Source organism: Empidonax traillii, unplaced genomic scaffold, assembly GCF_003031625.1.
Source record: "Empidonax traillii isolate 1590-97213 ecotype Southwest subspecies unplaced genomic scaffold, ASM303162v1 scaffold23:size2178997, whole genome shotgun sequence".
NCBI classification, from domain to species: domain Eukaryota; kingdom Metazoa; phylum Chordata; class Aves; order Passeriformes; family Tyrannidae; genus Empidonax; species Empidonax traillii.
The window spans coordinates 982101-1003360 of NW_020955216.1; the positions used below are offsets into that span (position 1 = coordinate 982101).

Here is a 21260-nt window from a genome sequence, read left to right on the forward strand (position 1 = left end):
TGTTCTGGTAAGTTTTGGTTTCACTAAAGGGCTCTTAGAGATTAAATTCCTCAGTTCAGCTGCAATAAATCAACCACATCACAGGCCACACTCCAACAGCTCTGGGCCTTTTGAGGCTGGGTCAGTGTCGTTCTGAATCCAGTTGAACGCAAAGGCAGTGACTCTTTTACTCTAAAATTATATTCTCTTAAACTTACAGTGAAAGTCACAAAATTCCAGAGCCTCTCCTTTGAACTGTTACCTGTTCCCCTGAGCACTGGCAGCACTAGCAAAGGCTGGCAGGTGTAAATGCTCCTGGGAACCAGTCACCTCTCACAAAGCGGAAGAACATCCCAGCATGGTTTTCCCCTCCCTGGAAGTGCTGGTAACATTCAGGGAATACAGTGGTTACATGTATCGAACCTGGGCATTGGCCACTCCGGATTTAATGAATCACAGACTGAGTCTCTGGTACCTTCACAGGAAGCAACGTGTGTCCTTCCATCTACAGCCAGAACTTGAACCTGGCCAATGCAGAAATGATTCACTATTTATTCACCATCAGAGGCATCTGTTTGAAGTTAAAACATCAGTCAGAGCTAATACAGGAACACAGAAGAGAGATAGAATACAGTATTTAGGGTAAGAGCCTTTTTCACTTCAGTCATCCCACACGGCAAAGGGCAAAGCCTGGGCAGACAGACATCTCCTGCACAGCAAGTTTAAAGATGTGCTGGGGTCTCATTTCCTTTCCTTCCTCGCTTTTTCTGTGGCATTGCCAATTCAATTTGGGGCTTCCTGCTACTGTTTCCTACTTCTCAGTTTCATACCTGTGTTGAGCACATAAGCAGTCCCCAGGTGCTGGTCTCTGTGCAAATACACACCTTCCAGTGCCTCCCACTGTTTCTTATTGTTCCAGAATCTGAAACATCCTGTGGTTTATCGATCCATCTAACCACACTTTGCCACTGATCTTTATCTTTGCATTCTTCCTGGCTTACGCATCAGAGCAGAAAGTGTGTGACATGTTGCTTTCCAACTGTCCTGGAGGGTTTTCACACCATGTAGTCACAATTTCTGGCAGCTACTCTCTCTCCTTCGATTGCATCTGATGGAAAAGTATATGGAATTACCAGAATAACTCTGAAGCTTTTGAGCAGACTAAATGTGGTGGTGAGGCCCGGCGCAGGTTGCCTAGAAAAACTGTGGCTGCCCCATCCCTGGAAGTATCCATGGCCAGGTTGGATGGGGCTTGGAGCAGCCTGGTCTACTGGAACATGTCCCTGCCCATGGCAGAGGGACTGGACTAGATAATCTATAAATGTCCCTTCCAACCCAACCCAGACTGTGATTCTGTGACTTCAGAACATAATTGCTTCTATCCTGCTCCAAAAGAGATCTGCTTGCAGGGGGAATCATCTGGCAAGGAACAGTGAGTTATCTGTGGGCACATTTAAAGAGGAGTCAGAAAGGTTTGCAGAACACCTTAGAATGAAAATGATTCAGAAAAGATTTCTTAAGAGCAATGCCACAGGAACACGGTTTCAACCATGGTCAGGAAATCACATCCTGGGTTGTCACTTTTGTGGTAAGAACATGACAATAACAAGGGGTCTCATTTCTCTGTTACAATCACCCAGATTTGGATATTCATCTACAGAAGTAAATTGGTCTCTGCATGTGCAAACGAAAGTGTGGATGTGCTCCCTTCCAGCTGAAAGGGGCTGCTGGTGTGCCAGGTCTAAGCTCTACCCAACCCAGTCTTGCACAGGTTTCCCCAGTTCCTGCTGGAGGAGCTCTGATCACTCCAACCTTTTCTTTGCAGGCACTTTTTCCCCCATGGAACTTCCCAAAGTGCAGTTTGTACAGCAGGTTGTCTGAAACTCATCTGGGCAAACACCTCACATTTAGAGATGATGACAGTGTTTCTTGCATGCTTTGTGGTAATAAAACAAAACAGATCAAGTTTTTAAGTGACCTACCCATGTTAAAAAAACAAACAAACAAACAAACACCAAAGGTTTAATGGCATTAATTAAATCCTTCAAAGCCCATGTAGGCTGTTTCTCTGGGACATCCATCCAGGATCTCAGTGTTTGTTTGGACTTCAGGTCTTGGAAACATACAGGAAACACAGGACTATTGTGTATGAACACACAGATTGATTTGTTGGTTTACAGTAGAAAAAAAATAAACAACTACACAACTAAAAGTATCAGAATTTGAATGGTCTTAAATCCAAAAGGTAATTGGCCTTTTAAAATACTGGTCACTTAGAAAGAGCGTGGGGTCAGCAAACTGTAGGATGACAAAAGCTCCACAAAGTTTGGGGTTTTTTACCCCAGCAAAGAAGAGGTTTAGCCAAAACAAATCAAACAAGTTGGTTTCTTCTAACAGATCATTCTCCCAGCTCTGGGTCAGTGGGACGAGGCCCAGAGGCAGCTCTGCCAGATTGTGCCTTTTGGAACAAACAGACAAGATGACAGAAAACATCAGTTGTAAAATGTTTTCATTTTCCTACCTCATTGTGAGCACACTGGAAAGTTTCTCCTTGCACCTTATTAAGAGCCAAATTCTGACTCAAGCCCAGCAGGAGCCAGGTGTACTCTCCTACTAGTGCTGATGGGAGCCATACCAGATATGTTCGGCCAAGACAAGGAGGCCAGACACTGGAAATGTCAATGGCACAGCACAGAGCTCCTTCCCCCATCAAATGCCTTGCTCTGTGACAGTTGGTGAATTCTGATCTCTTTCCATGACTGACCTCCTGCACTCGAGTTGAGCCTGTGAGTGCTCAGCCACACAGAGGCTGAAGGGATGCTGGGATCCTGCATCCTCTCCTGTGGGACCAGGGCAATGGGGCACTTGTGCTGAGACACCTGGGCTCCAGCCACGCCAGGAATTAGACCCAGGACAGTCTCAGCATCATGGCCTCAGCATTATAATTTTTTCTTTTATTCTGTCAGTGCTCAAACTTGTTGACCTTCCAATCATTGTTGCCCTCTCTATCCTCATCGTGGCTTTCAGGGAGGATGGTGGGTTTATTACAGGGCAATTGGGAGTGTTCTCAGTACAGTCATTTGTCTGAGGCAGTTACTGCATCACTGTTCCTGATCAAACAGGATCAGGGAGCCAGGACTCAGGTTAAGTGGCATTCCTACTCCTGGAATGCTGAAGGCCAAACAGAGGCACATTAGCAGAGCTATGAACAAATTAGGACAGACTGTGTCTGGGGCAAGACTCAGTGCTAAACACAGTTATATCAAAATACAAAAACCTGAAGCAGTGTTTGTGTTTTCTGAGGAAGGTGAGAAGGCAAACAGTGTAAGGAATGGGGGTAGAACGGGTGAGGGTTGGCCCAAGGGAGAGCTTCTGCAGGGCAGGAGTTTACACTGATCCACTTCCACCTTCCTAATGTCAAGGAGGATATTTCAGTGTTATCCAGCATTGAAGTTCTGGCACTGTAAGGCAGCTGTTCTGTTCTTCAAACCAAAGCTGTAGATGCTGTCAAACAGCTTAATGACAGGTCTGCTTTAAACCCATCCAGACCCACTTCTGGCCAGTACAAAACTCAAACTCTAGCTAGAAGGGTTTTGGGTTTTTTGGTTTTAAATTATGTAAAAAGGTGCCAGGCACTAAAGCTGACCTGCATTTCCACGTGATACATTGTAAACAAACAGCTGCAAAAGGTCTCTTCCAAAGCCTGTGTCACTGTGTTAATGCTGTGCCCACCAAGCCCTGCCCAGCGGGCAGTCACTCCCTCTGACACTGAGGGATCCCCTCCACGCACCCCAAAGAGCAGCAGGGCCTGCCCACGTCCTCCTGCGAGGCCCCAGGTGGCCAGGAGTGCCCAGGAGCTGCTCTCCCACTGTACTGACACACAGACAGAAATGGAGACCTGCACCTTTAAAGTTCTTCAGCATTAAATCAGCGATGCAGAGCCGCAATTATATCAAGTTATTCTGCCGACATGAATCCTGGCGATACAGACCCAGACCAGCAAAGCTGATTAGTAGTGTTGGAGCTCCCTGCATGCTCCTCCAAAACACAATTAAAAAGAGTTTTATTCCGAGTAACACGGGGGTTACAGGGTCAGAAGAGTTTCCATTTCAAAAGGCAGCAGGATACAAACTAGCAGGAAGGGGAAAGCAAATTGCCCAGATTTTGTGCTGGAAATATGTGGGTATTTAAGCTGCTGGACTTCAATTTCTTACCAAAATTTTTATCCTTATTCCTAAGGAGAATAGGAAAATGGGTACAAAGACAAACCTCTTCTATATTGTGATGGCGATAACCCTGCTTTCACCTGAAGCAAGTACAGGTTCTGCCACCTTGCTTCAACTTTGGGCTTCCCATCGAGTCTTACAAAGAATAGATAACAATCCTTTTGATTTTCTACGTTTTAAAATTTATTATGATTAAAACACGAAAAAAAAATTAAAAATTGTACAGGAAGATCCAGCAAAATAGTTTCTTGTTCAGAATTGCTTTAAGGAGCCAAAAATGCAGTCTCCTAAGCCAACAAAAAATAGAAATATTGTCCAGTGTCTGGCAGTTGGCAGTTCACCTTGTCCCAGGGTTCTTTCTGTGGCCCAGTCTGGTTGCAGTCAACTGCCTTCCTGCAGGCTCCTTACAAGACTGCTCTAGGGAGATTCTGTATCTACATATTTTATCTGAATCAATGTTCAGTCTCTATGAAATGAGGTTCTGCGCAGAGGACAAAATCTGTGGAGATTTCCTTGGCTAGAGCTTAGAGGAGGAGAGCTGTTGGATTTCATAGAAGCCAGCCAATACAAAATAAAAAGAAAGAGTCCTAAACATCAGTGAAAGTAACGTGGAAGGTGACTTCATCTAAATTTAAATGATGGACAGATCTTGCAGTGTCAGTCTGATTTGGGATTTCCAGAAGCTATTTGGCTTTCCTCAGACCAGCGTGACCTTGTCTCCAACTCTCTGAAGCCATGGGAAAGGGAGGTTTTTCCTCAAACACTGTCAAAGCAACAAGCTGCTCCTTCATTTCTGGTTTCTCTGCTAAACATAAAGGTAGAAGCAGAGAAGGGCTTTACTCCATAGTTCCTCTAAATACAGCTATAGAATAAAACAACCCTCTTCTGCATAAACTGATTTCCAAATATTTGTCATATTATGGGAGCACAAAGAAACAATATTATTCTTAAAAAAATATTCCAAGATGAAGCAGATTCCAGGTTTGTAGGAAAAAAGACAAATGGTGTTGGAATCTTACAGCCAGGTTTTTGCCTTTATCCCCTCTCCTGACCCTACATGCCATAGAAAAGCTTTAGGTGTACAACTTGAACGATGCTTATCTGCTTTTACACTCAGTAGAAATGTTTTTGTAAATAATCATGCCTTGCTTTATGAAAAGCCTTTTTTTAATAACAAAAATATGGCCTAGTTAATATTTGTTTTAGTAATCAGATCTGGCCATGAAAAAAAGGGACAATTATAAAAATGGCTGTAGAAAATCCTGCATGTCTCCAGATTAGGAACAACAGGATAGTTCATCACCAGGCACTGCTGACACTGAGTTTTCTAACCAGATAAAACATTTAGCAGTAGTTATATCACTGCCAATTCCTTTGGTTAGTAGCAGGAAGGTGAAACCTGGGATATGTTTGCTTAGAAAAAAAAGGTGTTATTTTTCCTTCTTATTACAATGTTAAAACATTGTTCCTAAACTACTTGATCTACATACACATTCAAAACTATGAATAATTATATATACTTATATATATATACTTATATATATATAATGTTATATAGAGGGTATATTATAGCATTCTATATTATATATATTTAATGCACCTTATTCTGTTGGAGAATCTTGAGTCATTTTTATACTACAGCATTTTCTGACCCCATGCTGTCTAGGATTAGCACTGTAAATATTCTAAAAGCCAAGCTGAAGTTGTTAGTGACAGTACAATATCCTTACACTTGATTTATAAACAAATTTTAATAAACTGAACATATCAATGCATTAATTGCTCCCCTCACTCTGAACATGCCCTTGTCCCTGCAGCCAGGCTGCTCTTCACTCCCTGGACTCTGATGTCTCAGGTGTAAATGCTTATCTGGTTTTTAAGAAAACAACAGAATTGTAACTGAGCCTCAGAACTCTGGGTTTTGTCTGTACAATGGTTAGACACCAGAGATAATGAGACTCCAAGCACCACATTGATATTAAAGCTTCCACAGGACTGGAAACATTCTGAACCTGGAGACACAGGAAATCCATGAGTTATGTGCCTCATATCCAGGTCTCCAAGCAGAATTTTCTCCTCTCTTTCAGGCAACTGTCCCCACACCTGGTCCAAGGGTTTGGTCCCTGTTGCTTTCTGCAGAACCACCTCCCACTCCTGAATCCAGCTCCCAGCCATTTCTGCCATGTGCCTCAAAGCAGTTTTTGCTGTTTTGTGAAACCCTGGTTCAAGGAACAGCTCACATTCACAGTGACTTGGGGGATGCTGACTCAGAGAAAACCAGTAATGTTTGGCATAAGGCAATTCTGTAGGGAGAACGCTGCTTGGCTTTCATATATTATTTACATATAGAAAATATATAATTTTATATATATTATTCTATATTATTTTATGTAATTATTTTGCAAAATGCAGAACATGTAAATCTATGTGCTGTGCTTTAAAGAACTGGCACCCTCAAGCAAGGTTTCATGTCAGCAACATCAGTGAGCCTGAATTCACACCACAAAACTGTGACATTCTCAGCTGAGGCTGCAAACCCCCATCCCAGTGCCCTTTCCCTCAGCCTTGCCCTGTCAGCCCTCCAAACCCACACACTCTGCTGCTTCCTTGTGCCAGCCCAAGACCTGCCACACACAGTGCCCCAGCATTGCTGAGCTCAGGTGACAGCCTTTGTTCCTAACTTCTTGGAATTCTTCAGCCGCTGTGAGACAACCCGGGGTTTGTACTTCATCTCACAGAGCCTTCCCCCACCTCCAGTTCTGCAGCCTGCAAAGATTGCTTTTCCCACGCTTCCTTCCCCGGCCCTGGCCCTTGGGAAAGAACAAGAGGCAAAATGTTTACAAGAGACAGACTGGTCACAAACCGCGCCCTGCCGAGGGTTTGGTAGCAGCGTTCCTGCTCCCTGTCTAACCAACATCGAAGATCTCCAGAAGTTTCCATTTTTAATCATCCCAAATCAGCTTTTCTTTCATTTTCAGCCCAGCTAGTTGAGACCTCCCCCACCCAGAGGATGTCAGTAGGGCAACGCACTGTTTTTCACCCACAGAGCAGAGCCCATGACAAATAACACTCAGAGCTCTGTGAGGATGAGTGTCCTCTGCAGCTCACAGCCCAGAGGCTTCATTATTGCATCGCCCATAATTCAATTCACCCTTCCTAAAAGGTCTCTTTCTGCACCCAACCCCCACCCCTGAAAACACGTCCCACTAATAATTCCCGATTAATGCCGTCAATTACCAACTCTCCCCCAGCCCCTCTCCATCCCCTGATTGGGCCGGAATGGAAGGGAAGCAGCATCTAACCGGGGAGGAATAGAAGTAGGGGTAAAATAGCAATAAAAAGTAATTACATAAAAATGCTAAACATATTACATCTGTTAGTTTGCTGAGCCCAGTGGGCTTGACAATTCCAGGTTTTTACCATTGTCCGCGCCCAGACAGACAAGAATAAGAGAAACAGGGAAAGGATCTTTCAATAAGATTATTAAATCAGTGCATGAAAAATAAGTCGTCATTACATTGCAAAAGGGAGAGAGAAACTCGCTGAAATTTCTTTCTGCAGCTTTGCCTTTGTGATCTGCAAGGTGCTGTGCTCCTGCTTACACTCTGTTGCCCTGGCAACGTACTCCTGTAAAATAAAGATTATTAAAGCGCATATGATTATTTGGCCGCACAGTGAATGAGGCAGCCGCTTCTGAAATTCCTTATCAGAGAAATTCAATTTTAGGCCAAATTGTGTTTTCACTGCCTCTCAGCTTCTCCCTCCCCCTCTGCAATACCAATAAACCCATCATCTCCCCAGCTGTACATGATACTTTGTCACTAACTCTTTCATGCCTTTCCTTTCCCATTCCAGGTTTTATTTTTATTCTGTCAAAGCAGAATGCTCTTCCCAATTTGTAGAAGGTTTTTCTTCCTTACAGGTTTTTTCTCCCCTGCACAGCCAGCAGCCTCTTCGCGTGCTGTGGCAGCGGGAGGGGACATTCCCCTCCAGCCCAGATTGGGAGCCAGGGCCACATCCCAGCTGGGAGCTCTGGGAAGGTGAAGGGTGAGCACGGAGGGGTCACCTGAAATGTCAGAGCACACAACTGCCCTTCACACCTTGTGGAGCCTCATCTGATGCAGGGCCTCGGTGGCTCCTGCTTGCAGCTCATCCCTGCGTTGCTGCTGCCCAGCCCACAGAGATGCAGCTCTATCAGGCAGCAGTTCTATCGGCCACAGTCCCCCGGCCCCACTGAGGAGCTCCCCAGGTGACAGACAGCCCCTGCCAGGCAGTACCAGCACGGCTGCGGCTCAGCAGTACCTCCGCTGCCCGACCCCACCGCCACCAACACCCCCATAGCGGTGACCACGGCAACGGGCACCTGCCCCTGTCCCTGCTCCTGCCCTGTCCCTGCTCCTTCCCCTTCCCTGTTCCTGTCCTTGTTCCTGCTCCCGTCCCGTCCCTGTCCCTGTCCCTGCCCCGCTGTCACCGCACGCACCGCCGTGGCTGTGCCGTGTTTCCACCACCGCTACGGCCGCACAGGGTACGCGCACGGGCACGGGGGCGCGTCCCACCCGGTGCCCGGCGCGGTGGGACCACGGGTGGGGGGCCGGGGCCGCGGGGGCACTCGGGGTGCGGGGCCGGGGCCGCGGGGGGACCCCGGGCGGGGCCGGGCCGGGTCCGTGCGGCGCTGCCGCAGCACAGCAGGGGGCGCTGCCGCCCCGCCGCCGGCGCGCGCCGCAGGGCGGGCCCGGAGCGGCCGGGCCGGGCAGGGGCGGGGGCGGCGCGGGGGCCGCACCGGGGACAGCGCCAGGGCCGGAGGGGGGGCTGGCACCGCGTCCGGCCCGGCCCGGGCAGCGGCCCCTGCACAGCCGGCGGCCTTTAGCGGCTCTTCTTGCCTTCCTGCAGTTTAATTAAAAGACAACGGCCCGGTTGGGCAGGTGAATTAGAAATAAAAGAGCGCATCACGCAGCCACAGCGCAGGGCCCGCCCGCGGGGCGTGGGGGGCTCCCAGGACCCACCAGCGGCCCAAGTGGCCCCTTTCCCACCTATCGCATGCTGGGGCTGAGACCCGAGTCAATGTAAACACACCCCGTTCACCAGGCACAAGGGATTCTGCTTCTTCAGGTAGCATTAAAAAATGACACCGACTCCAGAAAGGAAATGAAATTGCTTCTTTTAATATTAAACTTGTAATTGTTCTTATTTCTCCTCAATGTTTGATGATGGCAAGCCGAAGCGACAGCCTTTGTGCAATTCTTGGAGGGCGACCGCAGTGCGGCGAGGAGGAGTGAGGATTTCTGAAGGCAGAACGGTGCAGATGAAAGCGAGCCTCAGAACTAACGTGTGTGCTTTATTTTTTAAAGATAGAACAGAGAGGAGGCACAATTACCCCAGATTTAGAAGATGTGAGTTCAAGCCCTGACCTACTGAAGCTTCCCATACCGTAGCTTCTCCTCCCTGTCTTAAAACCAGGGAATAGCTGTTGCCTACCCGGCAGATAATTGCAAGGATAAATATCTTGGAGGCTGGTTGGTGCAACAGAAAAAAATGCCTAATATTGTCAACACACAGTATCCCAAATCTGGCCTCCAGTTTGCTTATAGTCAGCAGAAGATAACTGTGATTAATAACAGGGACAGGATTGGAAAGGGGACCAAAAGGGGATGAGTGGGTTTCAACAGAAATAGGTTCACCAAGGCAACACCTGGAAAATTTCCTTTATAGTGGGGAGAGGAGTGGTCATCCACTATCCCTTTGATAAACATAAATATATTGCAGGGGAAAAAAACCCCGAACAACAAAGCAACAATTGAGTCGTAGAAGCAGCACTAGACAGGTTTAGAAAATCCTCACAGACAGCATCATTCCCTGTACAAACCAGGGTAGCTTCCCAAGCTCGTTAGAGAAGTGTAAGTGGTTCCTGAACTCTGTTCTCCAGTCTGGCCAATCCACCTGTGCTACCTCCTAAGACCGATGCCAGAACCAAAACACCTCTTTGATCACTGAGATCACTTCTGAAGGGTGGCAGAAGCCTCAGTTTCCTCTGTAAGAATGAACAGGCTCAGTTACAGTCTATAGCGATTTTGGACCACCCCAAACAGCTCGAGTTCTCCTAGAATGTAAAACACACAAAGGTCCTGGTTCCAAAACACTAATGATTTGAAATAGCTCCTACAAGTGGGCAAAAAAAAAAGTCTAAGAACAGTTACACTGATCGGGGCAAAGGTCCACCCATTTTTTTGGTGCTAGGTTACTTGCCTGGGAGCACTTCTGGCTCACCTGGAGCAAATTACATCAGCAGTCATCGTTTCTAGGAGCAAGAAAGTCTTCTATGGACTGGAGAACCCATAGCATGGAAATAAGAGAATCTCAAGGATTTTGGAAAAAGGGACAAACAGTTGGCTGTAAATTCCCTGAGTGGCTTTATTTCTGGTGTCCACATTTTTAAAAGGACACAGGAAAATTGGAGACAGTGCAGAGTCATAAAAATTATTTGAGGACTGGAATAGCTGCCTCGGAACGAGAGGCTTAAGGAGCTCAATCTGTTTAGTTTATTAAAAAGATCAAGAGATAGCTTGATTACGATGTATAAGTACCTTCAAAGGGAGAAAATACCAGGTCCTAGAGGGCTCTTTAATCCAGCCAAGAAAGGCATAACAAGAACCAATTGCTGGAAGCTGAAGCCAGACCAGCTTAAATTAGAAATCAGGCACAGTTTTATAGTGAGAATGATTAGACATTAAAACCCCTGCCTTATCAAAGGAACGAGGATTCTTCATCTTTTAATATCTCCAAATCAAGACAGGATGCCTTTCAGTAAAGTAAGCTTGAGTTTAAAAAAAAGGCTCAATGCAAGGGTAATTGAGCGATCTTTAATGACTTATCATAGGTAAGGAAAGCTCTAACATCTTAATTTGGAAAGACGGCTGGAAATTTGGCAGCACATAACTCTGGCAACAGGTACATGATGTCTGCACTGTGTGAGGAAATCTGCCGAGACCTGGCTGTGTTCTTTGCCTCAGAGAAAGATCAGATGGCAGGTGCCAATCAGAGACCTGATAGTGTGAAAACTGACACCACTTTTCTGTATTCAGCCCATTCCATGTCCTGCGAAGGCAGAGCCATGATGGTGGCACTATAAATGAGTCTGCTGAAGCCCTGGGCCACGGGTATGAAACCATAATAAATATAAATTAAAGTTCTGAATGATCAGACTGTGGCTGTATTTACTAATTACAGCTGAAAACAGGACACCAGCCCGTGGGTGGAACCAGCTGCGTTTGTCCCCTTTCTGGGCATGGATGTTCCAGGACTTGTGGTTGCCTGACTGTCCAAACTAGGCCTAGATGCTCCATGAGAGCAGATAGATACAGGGAACAAGGCTGGACCCAGCAGTGAGACACAGGAACCAGGCAGAGAAGGCAGGATTAATCATGTTATTTAATTACACAGCAGTTGTGGATTTACATAAGGCTAAAGTATACCCCAGTGGGTGTGAGGAAGAGTTCATGCACCTACATGACAACACAGGGAGCTTCCCAGCAGCATCACACTGGGTTTTTACATTATTGTATGTCTTTATGTCATATTCCCTGTTGAAAGGTTCATATCAGTCTTTAGGATTCAAATTGTGGAAGATCTTTGTACCACGGCCATCATCCCCATCCTTCTCTGAACATCTAGATCAGCAGTCTCCAAGTCTCCATGAGTAAAAAAATCTTAAGTGTGCATGCCAATGTGTGTATATTTATCTATACATTATCTTCATGTACTAATCCATTATGTACTTTATAAAACATACACAAAAATAGACATTTGCAAAGGATAAGGATGAAATAAACATAATATAATTTTTAAAAAATTTATTAACTGAAAAAATATTAAATATTAAAATATAAGAAAATAGAAAAAATTTAAAATATTAGTTGTAAAAAAAAAAAAAAAAGATAGTCTTGTACATTGCACTGTGGAGACCACTGATCTAGGTCCACAAGGAACCTACAACTTCTTCTAAACACTTCTGTGCAGGCGCCTCAGATTCCCTGAAGGGAAAATGGCAAATTACTGAAGGCTGAGCCTTGGTGATGTGGCACAAGGGAAGTGCCAACATTGGCATTTATAAGGAGCTAAGACGAGGCAAAACCTGACCAGCCACCACGATGCAGAATGTCTTCAGGAGCTGAACAGTGCAGTCATGTTCTCAGGTAAGGCTCTAAACAAAACTTGCTGTCACGACAGGAGCACTGACCCCAGAGCCTGTGGTGAAGCCAGCTGTGGATAGGGGCTTAGTAAACTCCAAGGTTCTTTTGTGCTGAGCATGATATAGGATGTGGAACAGTGCCAGAGAAACACTTGGTGCTGGATGTCAAACCATCCGTCTGCCTCAGCCCTGGCAGCAGCCAACTCCCCAGAAAGCTGCTGAAGGTGAAAAAGAATGGGACCCCTTCCAAGTCTACCACTTAGGCTTATCACCAGACAGCCAGAGCCAGAGTTCTCTGACACAGCGCCAGGCAACCAGAATCAACACTCCCAAACTTCTGAAGTGAGACCTGGAGTCTGGGAGCCCTCCAGGCAGGCACCTGAGAGCTGGACAGTAAAGGGACATCAAGATGTTCTGTCCTGTTTCTCAGTGGAACCCTCTGGGTCTAGGGACACTCATGGGGTGAAGGAGCATGTTACCACACTATCGTTTATGAACACCACCCTTTGCTACAAGATTGGGGTGGAACTTCAGCTGAGAGAAGCAAAAGCATGATCAAGGCACACTCGCACGGGGACTGCCCACCTGCATCCTCACAGAGCCTGTATCTCTGACAAAAGAGGGAAAACGCTGAAATATATCTGTGTTGTGCCACCGTCTAACAAGTCTGCAATGTTTGTTGGGCATGTGACAATTTTCTTTTCAGGGCTGAACTGTTCTACATCTTCTAATCCCATTTCAGTTGACTCAGTCAATGGACTTTCCATCATTTCCTTCATACTCCCATCATGATGGGTCTCATAAATCTTGCTAATGGAGGATATTACCTGATATCTGAGATACATTTTCCTTCTTGCATTATGATCACAATACATTTCATTTGCATTCCTTAGGCCCTGTCCAAGGCAATTCTGCTCCGTGGTTTCTGTTTATGCTCTTCATATGCTTGTGGACAAGAACAACACTCTTCATTTATTTTGCCAAGTTAAACACATCTAATTCTTTTCATATTTCTTCATAAATCATTACTTCCAGGCCTTAAATGCAGCTTTACTCAGAAAAATTATTTTAGAAATGACATTGCCTGGTATCCACACTTACTAATCTCCCAGCAACTGTTCCATCATTTTTCCAACTGCCAGTGCTTTGCACTAATTTCACAATTTATTTTTTTTTTGTCTGGGTGCTCTACAGAACAGCATGGGGAAAATCTTAGATCTGATCACATTTTCCTTCTTCACATCATTCACTTCCTTTTGAATTCACTTTTGCCATCTCACATGCAGGAATTAATACAAAAATAATTGAGAAATTTACATCCAATTTGATGGAATTCTGCAACACTGTCCCTCTTTTCAAATACAATATAATCCTTGATCAGAAGTTATGGATAAAAATATTTTACTTATTTCTGGTGTGGCACCTACAATGTATTAGATGTTTAAAAAAACCCTCTTCCTGTAAGTGCAAACCTCATGTTCTTTAATGCAATGCTGGTACCTGAGACTTCCATCAGGATTTATGTTCCTGTGGCCGAGTAAACGTTAATTCTGTTGAAGATTCACCAGCAGAATAAATCCCACCTGGGTGATCCAAACTTACAGAAACAACACACCTTAAACAAGAAGCTATTTTACTTCTTTAGGTACCCAGTCATCCCCACTTACTAAAAAGACTGGAACAAGCATCCAGGCCGCTCTGCCTGCAAGCAGGAGGTACCTCAGCAGAGCTGCCCAGGTGGCAAACACGATTCCAAGAGGAACAGCTTTTAAGGGAATATGCTTTGCAGATCATGAGCTAGAAAAATTTGGACAATATTTTACCATGTACTGAAATACTGACTTGAATCCCTTTTCTGACGGGAGGAAAAGGAGTGTCCTGCGTGGGTTCTGCAATTCCTTGCTATCGCAGCAGTTTATTATCCTCCAAAATAATTTCCCAAGTTTTGGGGAAAAAAATTAATTTCTTTAAAATTAAGGACACATATTATGGGTAGAACTGGTTTTCTATTTAGATTCTTCCTTTCCAAGTGTTCTATTAACACCCCACATTGCGAAATGTCTCCATTACTCACAGATAGCCTTGTGCTGCTGTGGTTTCCCCTTTGTCAAGGCCCATTTATGAAATCAGTTCAGGGCTCATCCACTTCAGATTCCTGGTTGACTCTCTGTTTAGTAATGATTTCTTTAATTTCCCCCCTCATACACCATAAGCCATTTCTTATTTTGTTTTACAATTTACTCAGCCTTTTTGATTATTGTCCCTCTCTCTACATTGTAAATAATCCTCAATATTCTGATTTTTTGCCCTATTTCCTTTCATCGTCTCAAGTAAAGGCGCCTTTGTACCATCAAATCTTTGAGCTACATCAATCACTTCTTGTGTCTTGTATCTTCCTTTATCAGATGAATTAGTTGTGATGTGCTTATGATATATTTAAATCCTTGCCTGTTTTTCTCTCTACTTATGTTTGTTTTCTTTGTAAATATTTCTTGCACCCATTTCTCTGTCACTAGTTACTTAGTTCCTTGAAATTTATCAGACTTTTTAACAGCTTCATCTTTCCCGTTTTGTGCAACTTCCTCACAAACAGCAAATTCACAAATTTATTTTGTTCAAGGCTGATGTAGAGCTGCTCTTTCCCTGCTCAGACCCCGCCGAGCTCAGACACAGCTGCAGCTCTGGCAGGAAAGTTTTCCCTCTTTTCATTCCCTTTCACAAATCTCCCAGCCCAGGAGATCAGTGATGTTCTATTTCCACGTTATTGTTCTGAGCAATTACTCCAAAGATCCTACTGATACAGATTTGAAAGAGCAAGAAAAACAAGAAATTCTCTTTAATTACTGAGGACAAAATGAATACTGACACTTCAGCTGAGGATGAAAAGGATTGTTTCATGTTCTACCTCAAATTCCTCATCAGACATTGAAGTTTCCACTAAATTCTATGGAAATCAGGGCTGAGAAGGGTCTGCCCTGCTTCTGATCATCTTAAACATGGTGTGTCTGTCACCACGCAGTGAAATGTGTGCCCTGTGCTTCCAGGGATTCCTCGGGTATGTGCTATCATATCTTATCAACACACAGTACTTATCAAGTGTTGATGCAAAAAGCCCGAAGGAACATGTGTAAACTGACTTCAGAAGAAGAAATCACGAGGAAGACCTGAGGGAGTTTAATATAGACACCAGGAGTAAAATTTGGTATTGGAAACACTCCTGTAATGCTGAAGGTATCCCAGTGACCAACAAAAAACCCCCGTGCACTTGGAGAGGGACAAAAGAGCATCAAGGCAATGCAGGGCAGACTCTGAGGAGGGCTCTGCCAGAAGACTGAGCAAGTCAGAAAACAGCGTCAGGCAAATTGGTACCTTCGGTTCAGTTTGTCAGAAATAGGGCACCGTGGCACGTTGGGGTGGCGAGAGCAGATGATGGGAGGGATTGGCAAGATAAACAGAGTTGCAGTGCCACACTCCCTCCTACTCATGCACTCAAGGTGGTGTTTTTATTAGCACATGCATCAGGTATTTTGAGTCACAGACAGACACAGTGTTTATTAGCTGGTTAAAACCAAAACACTTTTGCAAATTTAAATAAATTGGAAAACTTAAAAGAAAAAGAAAGGTTGAAGTTATTTATGATGCCATGTAACCAGCTCTCACCCTGCTCACTGCTGAGTGCTGCCCAGGGAGGATGGTTGTAGGTTTTGGCAGGCTCCTAACTCACATAGGAAGACACAAAAAGCCAGTTAAGGGCTCCTCTGGAACATTCTGGCTATTTTTTGAAGATTGAAAAAAAAAAAAAAAAAAAGAAGAAAACAGAAAACTCTACCAGCTGAAGCTGGTATATATATAGAAAGAGAACAGGACCCTCCAAGAAGTGGGCTATATATTTCCCACAGTAAAATCTGTGCATGGAGAACAAAGCTATAATAAAAATAAGCATCCAAATTGCAGTTTATTGTGCCTCAATGATCTCCAGAGGAAATCTGCTTAGTCTGCAACCCAGAGGAGGATTTTCCCACCTTCTAGCTATGAAAATCTGAAACTAATTCTGTGTTCTCTGGCCACTCATAATACAGGCTCTACAATCAAAACATGATTAACAACACTGCTGCTGCTGCTAATGAATAAGCTAGAAAAGAATCTACCTCTTATCTAATGTTAATTTTCCAAGAAAGGGAGAGAAAAAGGCAAGGATGACAAAGTAATATTTTGAGGTCAAAGCAGGCAATTGCAATTCCATTCCATAATGCCATCACTTTCTGAGTAGAATGAGCTGTGATTAGCAAAGGAACCTTACCAGGGGGAAAAAAAGGTCCATCCACCTTTCAGACCTTCCTGGTTCTGAACTTGACAAACAGATGTTACCAACACCTGCATGCTGGCTGAAGAATCTTTCCCAGCTGGATCCATGAACAAATCGTCACAGGCAGCCCAACACACAGAAACACCTTTGAAAATATTCCCTATTCATGCTCAGACCATTTTTTTCTAACATAATAGTGGTTACAAGAAATTAAAGACTCTTTCCCCATTTTTTCCATGACTTCTTCCTCAGTTCTCTCTACAAATCCAAACTCTCCTGTCTCCCCAAAATCCAAAACAGAAAGCAAAATATCCTTCCCTTCTCTCCCCCAGATCAGCACAAGCTATTCTCAACATCAGGTCAATAGCAACACAACGAGGAGAAAGCTTTTCAATATTAATTTTTTAAGTTAGTCCAATTAAAGATAACACCTTCAATCTCCCTTATGCTGCATTTTCCAAACATTTTAAAACATTGGATACAAAATGCTGATCCTGAAAGAATCTGAAAGCTAGCTGCTGAGCTCTGCCAGGAGGAAAAACTTTGTCCCTAGGGAACTGGCCAGCAATCGGCCACGTGATCCAGCAAGTTACACCAACCTCTGTCCTATTCCAAGGGCTTGCTTTAATCCAATTGTTTAGATACAGCTTGACATTATTATCCCAGATCTCATTACCACATTGCAGAGAACAGTCTGTAAATCCTGAACTGAGAATAAAGAACAGGCTGCAAAATACACTGTTTTATTCCTGGCTACACCAAAACCCCTCTGCCAACAGCAACCCATCTTTGCTTGGAGCAAGGGATGGACAAACACGATGGATAAAGCAATGATGATGTAATATTAAGAAACTATCAAAAAAGGAAAGTCCAAAGCTCCTCTCTTCCCCTCAACTTTTTTGGTGTAGTTTGGAAACACCCACACTTTCACCGGAGAGACAGGGCAAGTGCCAAACCCTGGTCAGAGACCCACCTGTGCCAGGAAACAACTAACGTGCCCTCCACCTCCAGTGGGCTTTTAAGCAATTATGTGTTGTACATAGGTTATCAAATTACATTTTTCACTCTTGAAGCACTGTCCAGAACTATCTTCCATCTCTTCAGTTTGAGGGACCAGTGCAGTATTCTCTCTTCCTGAATAATTTGAGTTGAAACTAAATTTAGCAGGACAGAAGAAGATGGCACCAAAATCTGAGTGCATTAGTACCTGTGCACACTATTCCTTGGAATTATCATTTCATATGATGATTTGTCACCATCTGATTCTCAGGCCATGGAAATTGTGGCACAAAAATGCATTTACGATTTTGGCTCTTACAATGAATTCTGTAAATTTTACTAGATGTTGTTAAAAAAGTATTTCCCTTTCTTTTTGTAAACCAATTGTCCTTGTTTGGTTCCTGCACCAGAATAAGCAGAAACAGCAGTTACCTGTTCACATTCCTCATGTGCCACAACCTGCTCTCCCTGTGCCACTGACACAGGGACTTTTCCCTGTGCTCGATGTTATTGGCTGGAGTGTGGCAGCAACTTCCAGTTCCACTCTGCAAAAACACTGATAAAAACTTGGCCCTCTGAGGATGAGGAGAAGAGAAGAAGGTAAATATACACACACAAAATAAACAGTGGGTGTAATTGTTTGCAAGGCTGCTACTGCAGTAACTCCCTTGATTTTGAGAGCCACTATTATGATAAAACTCAGTTATAGTCCTCTGAAAAGTGGCAACAGACTGTCATGATATCCAACATGGAAACTGATGTTATTGCTTGGCATTGAGGCAGCTCCACCAACCCAGGCCAGTATTCCTTCATACTGAAACAGTGATTTAGCTCCCAGCACCAGTCAATTATTTCCACTTCCTCTTTAATACATCAATTTTTTTGAATTTGTTTAAATTCTAGGCAGCAAGAATGAGAAATCTTGTCATCTTCTTCCTGAAGAGCCTCACATACTGAGCACCGCTAAATATTTGGCAAGATAAGTGACAGAACTGCTCTAAAGGAGTCATGCGTTCTAGAAAATAAAAAACAAACGTACATCTGTTGTCTCTTTTGTCAGTGTGAAAGGTGAGCCACATAAAACATGTAATGGTAAAACACCGAGGAAAGACAGAAGACATGCCCATGTCAATTTAGGTGTAAGGTTATCCCATTTCCTCTCATTTCTGAGGAGGTGACATGCTTAGTTTTTCAGAAAGATGTGCAAGAGACCAAAGTAATGGTTATTGGATCATGCTGGCCTGAAATCTAGGAAAAAAAGCTACCAAACTGTTAGCTTTGCAGACAGGTATTGTTGGATTTGACTCTGGTGGGGACTCAGACACAACCTGGAAGGCTCACATGCCTGTCACTGGCCATCAGAACATTCAGCCTTTGCAGCCAAGTTTATAGGGATGTGCCACAGCCCCACCAGCCCTTTGGCCAGTGAAAAGGGCACAACTTCCAAGTCATGCCCTCCTTGAGGCAGTATTCCTGTGCTGCACAGGATCCCACAGAGGCTCAGTAAAGCAATGGAGCAGGAGGGCCAGAACGTGGAATTTTCTGACCCAGAAGCAGCATAAATGGCTGGGTGAAGACTTCTGTATGTAGAGATCAAGTGGGGACACCTCCCTCACCGCCAAAATGGTGCTGCACACCAGAGTATCCCATTAGCCCTCCCAGGCGGGAAAATACTTTTTTTTCCCCTCAGTAAAAGAACAAAGACCATTGATTTTTCTGTTTATATAGAACAGGCAAAAAGAACTCAGGCAAAGTCCTCCTTCTGCAGTACTTGTTTGAGATACAGTGTGTGACGGGGTTTTTATAGCTGAAACAATTGCATCTCAAACTATGAAGTCTGAGTGTTCTCCAGCTCACACCCACAACAGTGCCTGTGGCAGGGGGGATTCTGAGGGACAGAAACCTCTTTTCTGGAGGAGGATGGCTGGCACCTGACACAACTGGCCTTCAACTGAAAGGAAGAGACTGCAAGGCTTTAACACATTATCTGATTTACACTATTATTCATAATGCCAAAATATTCAAAGTACAAAAAAAGTATTATTTCAGCTCTTTCTTGGATGCACTTTGTAGCACACTCAATGACCACCTTATCCCTTTGCAAAGGGTGGCAAAGACATTTCATAAATGTTTACTCCAGGATTAAAATATTTTTGGTTCAGTTTGCATATGACTCACTAGCAGGCTCCCAGGTTCGTCTGGATTATTTGTTGCATTTGTTGAAAAGTACACATGTACATATACTAAATTCACTTTAAAAGGAAGGATCCTGGAGGACTGCTGTTCAGTGAACAGGAATGCCAGTATCCTCCATGCTAACAGCCCTGACTGAAGCAGTTTACTTAAGAGGAGGAATTAACTCTAGGGCAGTTATTCTGCTGAATGTCAATAGACAGCAGCACTGAGAAAACTCCTTCTTTTTTTTTTTTTTTTTTCCCTGATTTGGGAAAAGGAATCTTTGAAAGTAGAAAACAGCAAAGACTAAAACCAAACACAGCAGTCATCAATGGATGAATTCTAACATCAATTACTAAAGATAATTCTAATATTTGTCTCTCAGATTATGGACTTTTCACAGCAGAAACAGAATAGGAACATACCCCAGACCCAGCATTCTTTCCCATACCCAGTGCAGTCAGTGGGACAGGACACACTCTTCAAGCTGAGCAACTTTCCACTGAGGCATTTTTCTGTCAGCATATTGTCCAACACGGAAAGGTATGGGGTGGGGGAAAGGCCACAGGCATTTCCCCCTCTCAAATTATCTCAGCCATTTCATTCTGCAGACATTTTATGATGAAAGTGTTCAGCCTCGAGACAGGGCCCTCCATGTGGCAGAGCCATGACTGTGACCATGGACATTCCTGACAGAATCTGCCACGCGCTCTCTGTATCGCCCTCAGCGCAGGTGAAGGATCTGTAAATGTGGGTAAAGTGCTCCAGGGTTCCCTGACAGCCATAAGGGACAGCAGAACGGGATCCCAGAGCACATGGACACAATAATCATAAACACAGACATCCAAGTAGTAAAAATATTCTGAACTACATCAGGTAAATATTTCAGTGTAATATTTACAATGCTGTCTGCTGACTTAAGAGCTCCTTTGTAGAGGAGCTCTGCACTTTAATGTGTATTTCTATATTAACTTTAATATTAATTTCCCATTGAGTTTCCAGTCAAACTGTGGGACTCTGCTTCTTTACCATTAGTAATTTGGTGAAGAGTTTTGAACCCCCTACTGTGTTATTTGGTTCCATCCGTTGATGTTTCTTTCCTTACCACCTTGTCCCTCCAAGCTGGCCAGTGTTCCTCCCTTGCCATCCCATGTTAATCAGTCCCTTATCCTCACTGCCACCCCACATCTGTCTACCCTGAAGAAAGAAAGAAATAGGGGAGGGGCTTATTGAGGCAGCAGGGAGACATGGACAGAGCCTTCAGATACTGAGGAGGTTGTGACAAAGAGTGAAAACCTTGTCCCATATTCATGGAACACAAAAAAAGTAGAAGTAGATATGAAATGCAGTAAGGGAGATTTAGATTAAGTAAAGGAAAAACCTAGTCTCA

The 21260-nt window shown here is 44.1% G+C and overlaps 1 long non-coding RNA gene across 7 annotated transcripts in view; it reads right to left on the minus strand.

Moving 5' to 3' along the window:
• Positions 1-5998: 5998 nt before the first annotated feature.
• The window catches only part of LOC114067752, a 31343-nt gene continuing 16081 nt past the window's right edge, over positions 5999-21260 (minus strand). For 3 of the 7 annotated variants that reach the window (XR_003573458.1, XR_003573457.1, XR_003573456.1), the window contains 3 exons: positions 18128-18270; positions 6218-7832; positions 5999-6074 (listed from right to left, as the gene is read on the minus strand). This is a non-coding gene — a long non-coding RNA (uncharacterized LOC114067752). The remainder of the gene's footprint in view (positions 6075-6217; positions 7833-18127; positions 18271-21260) is intronic. The other 4 variants (XR_003573465.1, XR_003573459.1, XR_003573460.1 and 1 more) reach the window with 4 other exon arrangements.